The sequence below is a fragment of the Schistocerca serialis genome, unplaced genomic scaffold (genome assembly GCF_023864345.2).
Source record: "Schistocerca serialis cubense isolate TAMUIC-IGC-003099 unplaced genomic scaffold, iqSchSeri2.2 HiC_scaffold_232, whole genome shotgun sequence".
In the NCBI taxonomy this organism is placed as follows: Eukaryota; Metazoa; Arthropoda; class Insecta; order Orthoptera; family Acrididae; genus Schistocerca; species Schistocerca serialis.
The window spans coordinates 12501-17500 of NW_026047798.1; positions in this window are offsets into that span (position 1 = coordinate 12501).

The following is a 5000-nucleotide window of genomic DNA, read 5'->3' on the forward strand; positions in this document are numbered from 1 at the left end:
CACCTCCATCTACAGGGATCCGACGGAACTACGCCAACCATGCTGGCAAAACAGTATCGCCATCTATGCGAATCGGACAACACTACGTCCGCCATGTCGAGCGCACCACAAAACATACCGCCATCTGTAGGTCTCCCTCAGCATGAGCTCCTGCAACGACGATACCGCCATCTATGGGACGCCAAGCCGACTAAGACATCGATGGGCCCACAGTGCCCATCTTTCGACGCCACCCACAAAGCATGCAGCCTCTGTCGACCACAGCACCCATACGCCAGTGCCTCTGCCGCACGAAGTCGTGGACCGGCAATCACACCACCTGCACCCGTTCGTGCCCCACCCCAACCGCCCAACTCGCATCGCCAGCGGATGAACGGCGGACGTTTCCCGCACTCGTAAGGTGCAATTCACACCTATAACATGCGTTTCATGAAGAGATATTTCCAATATGCGACATTCCCGCTGTCCCTATTCATGAGCTGCGAGCTGTACCACGTACAAGCTACAGACGCGATCGCATTGCTCACTGTACGGATTCTCATGCTGAGCCATCAGCTAGGAAGCGCCCCATCCATGTCGGCACCCGTGGGCGTTGCACTCGCAGTCGCAAAAAACGCTGGGCAAATATATATCTCGGAAGAGTAACGACAGTCCGAGCCTCCTGGCGTTGCACTCGCAGCCGCAAAAAAACGCTGGGCACATATATGTCTCGGAAGAGTAACGACAGTCCGAGTCTCCTGCGTGGGAAGAGTCTTTCTAGGCCCTGACCCACGGGAAGGGTGTAGCTTCCCCCATCCCGGACATTTGACGTCGTCACACTACCGGTATTGACTAATAGACTGATTGCTGATAATCATTAGCCATACACTGGGGGAAACGGCCGACAGGGGCGGCAACATAGTGGAGCCGCAGTGTCACTAATGTACAGAGATAGAACAGTTTCGACTGGAACTAGAGTAACCGTATACACGGCACTGATTAGTAATAGATGCAGAGCCATCAGAATACAGATAATATATACAACCGTCCCTATACATGCTGAAAGACTCTGCACACAATGAGAACCACACGTCAGCCAGACACTCTTATCACACACTACTCTCTTATCACACACAATATCTAACCACCAGCATGGAAGAACATCCAGTGCATCCTCTCCGCCACATGACACAATCCACACTATCATTACCAGACCGGGAGGTCCACCCAGAAAACACAATATCCCACCCTTCCGACATCCGCACATTGCTCAGCTAAGCCACGAACACCCACACATGTCCTACACAGTGGTGCACCCAACATCACAATACTGCCTCCTGTCACAGCACACAAACAATGGCAGGAATGAAAGACACAGATCTGCCACAACCATGGAATCGGAGCGCCGCCTGTCATGAGCCAAAAGTGCATCCTGACGTGACAAATCGGATAATACCGCAGGCATCCAATTACGATAATCACTATCAACGAACCTGCCGCCCCCCCCCCCAATACACCTTTCCCTACAACAATGTGTATCTGAACCTACGCTATATCGTACCTTAACCTAACCTATATCGTACCTTAACCTAACCTATATCGTACCTTAACCTAACCTATATCGTACCTTAACCTAACCTATATCGTACCTTAACCTAACCTATATCGTACCTTAACCTAACCTATATCGTACCTTAACCTAACCTATATCGTACCTTAACCTAACCTATATCGTACCTTAACCTAACCTATATCGTGCCTTAACCTAACCTATATCGTGCCTTAACCTAACCTATATCGTGCCTTAACCTAACCTATATCGTGCCTTAACCTAACCTATATCGTGCCTTAACCTAACCTATATCGTGCCTTAACCTAACCTATATCGTGCCTTAACCTAACCTATATCGTGCCTTAACCTAACCTAATTTGTGCCTTAACCTAACCTAATTTGTGCCTTAACCTAACCTAATTTGTGCCTTAACCTAACCTAATTTGTGCCTTAACCTAACCTAATTTGTGCCTTAACCTAACCTAATTTGTGCCTTAACCTAACCTAATTTGTGCCTTAACCTAACCTAATTTGTGCCGTAACCTAACCTAATTTGTGCCGTAACGTAACCCATGTTGTGCCGTAACGTAACCCATGTTGTGCCGTAACGTAACCCATGTTGTGCCGTAACGTAACCCATGTTGTGCCGTAACGTAACCCATGTTGTGCCGTAACGTAACCCATGTTGTGCCGTAACGTAACCCATGTTGTGCCGTAACGTAACCCATGTTGTGCCGTAACGTAACCCATGTTGTGCCGTAACGTAACCCATGTTGTGCCTTAACCTAACCCATGTTGTGCCTTAACCTAACCCATGTTGTGCCTTAACCTAACCCATGTTGTGCCTTAACCTAACCCATGTTGTGCCTTAACCTAACCCATGTTGTGCCTTAACCTAACCCACGTTGTGCCTTAACCTAACCTACGTTGTGCCTTAACCTAACCCATGTTGTGCCTTAACCTAACCCATGTTGTGCCTTAACCTAACCCATGTTGTGCCTTAACCTAACCCATGTTGTGCCTTAACCTAACCCATGTTGTGCCTTAACCTAACCCATGTTGTGCCTTAACCTAACCCATGTTGTGCCTTAACCTAACCCATGGTGTGCCTTAACCTAACCCATGTTGTGCCTTAACCTAACCCATGTTGTGCCTTAACCTAACCCACGTTGTGCCTTAACCTAACCCACGTTGTGCCTTAACCTAACCCACGTTGTGCCTTAACCTAACCCACGTTGTGCCTTAACCTAACCTACGTTGTGCCTTAACCTAACCTACGTTGTGCCTTAACCTAACCCATGTTGTGCCTTAACCTAACCCATGTTGTGCCTTAACCTAACCCATGTTGTGCCTTAACCTAACCCATGTTGTGCCTTAACCTAACCCATGGTGTGCCTTAACCTAACCCATGGTGTGCCTTAACCTAACCCATGGTGTGCCTTAACCTAACCCATGTTGTGCCTTAACCTAACCCATGTTGTGCCTTAACCTAACCCATGTTGTGCCTTAACCTAACCCATGTTGTGCCTTAACCTAACCCATGTTGTGCCTTAACCTAACCCATGTTGTGCCTTAACCTAACCCATGTTGTGCCTTAACCTAACCCATGTTGTGCCTTAACCTAACCCATGTTGTGCCTTAACCTAACCCATGTTGTGCCTTAACCTAACCCATGTTGTGCCTTAACCTAACCCATGTTGTGCCTTAACCTAACCCATGTTGTGCCTTAACCTAACCCATGTTGTGCCTTAACCTAACCCATGTTGTGCCTTAACCTAACCCATGTTGTGCCTTAACCTAACCCATGTTGTGCCTTAACCTAACCCATGTTGTGCCTTAACCTAACCCATGTTGTGCCTTAACCTAACCCATGTTGTGCCTTAACCTAACCCATGTTGTGCCTTAACCTAACCCATGTTGTGCCTTAACCTAACCCATGTTGTGCCTTAACCTAACCCATGTTGTGCCTTAACCTAACCCATGTTGTGCCTTAACCTAACCCATGTTGTGCCTTAACCTAACCCATGTTGTGCCTTAACCTAACCCATGTTGTGCCTTAACCTAACCCATGTTGTGCCTTAACCTAACCCATGTTGTGCCTTAACCTAACCCATGTTGTGCCTTAACCTAACCCATGTTGTGCCTTAACCTAACCCATGTTGTGCCTTAACCTAACCCATGTTGTGCCTTAACGTAACCCATGTTGTGCCTTAACGTAACCCATGTTGTGCCTTAACGTAACCCATGTTGTGCCTTAACCTAACCTATAATGTGCCTTAACCTAACCTAAAGTGCGCCGTAACCTAAACTATATTGCGCCTTAACCTGACGCACGTTGTCGCTGAACCTGCTCTGTAATTGTTATGCAACCCGTTAAAGTAGTGTAGTGTTGCCTAACCGCAACCCTCGCAATATAGTTCGCTACTCGCACTGCCCGGTCCCCTGTGTATCGCGTCATGTTAAACACCTTGCAGGTGTTGCTGACTTTCCACATGCTCCTGCTATACACTGTAGTGTGGATAGCAGCAGGACGTACATGCCCCCCCCCCTTCCCCCCTGCCTTCGCAAGCTGGTCGGTGAGAAGTTTGCATGTTCAATGCCCTTCGCATGCCGACGTACTCAGCCTACGTTGTGGTACGGCCTGTCACCTGTCCGCCGATGTACGCAAAACCCACAAACTGTACTGCACATTGCTCCGTATGTACTGAATGATACATCGTGGCCCATGTGACCGTATGACGACAGCGCCTAGCAACGGCGGACCATACAGTCCAAATATTGTGCACGCAGCTACGTGTCGTCTCCCTATAAGAGCTGGATTGCAGTGTGGTACGCCATACAGACGTGTGGGAGGAACGGACGCCCTGGATGGCGATCAGCATGAGCAGTCTGTTGATGTAGTGGAGCGTGTATTCGGACGTAGTCGTCTCTTCTCACACACCGTGATAGCATGTTGCACCGCGTTCCACATCTGCGACATGCTGCAGAGGCGGGCTGACAGTCGTTCGCGCAATGGACACCGCATACGTACGGGGTCTACCTTCCACGTGTTCTCTAGGCGTGCACATGTTGTTGCGTCTATGTGGGCAGACGTAGTGTGTTGTGACACCTGACACAGGCATGCAATACTCGTTGCAAATGGCGATGGACGTGTACGTTTGCTGGTGACGTTACGCAAATGAACAACCGGTAACCCGTTGTGGTGCGGTTGTTCTCGCTAGAGGTGAATCAGTGTTGGCGACGATCGGTCGAGCTATTAACCGGTTGTTTCAGGGATACCCACCATGCCCACGAACGTGAAAGGGGACCCACCATGCCCACGAACGTGAAAGGGGATCTGGGTGTGAGGCGATACGCGGCGGTGGCTGGGTGGGACCGTCCCCGGCCGGTGAGGGGGGGCCGCCCGGCGTGCTGGCAGCGCGGTGCGTGGGCGCACGCGCTACAGCCGGCTGGTGGGGGCGGCCGGTGG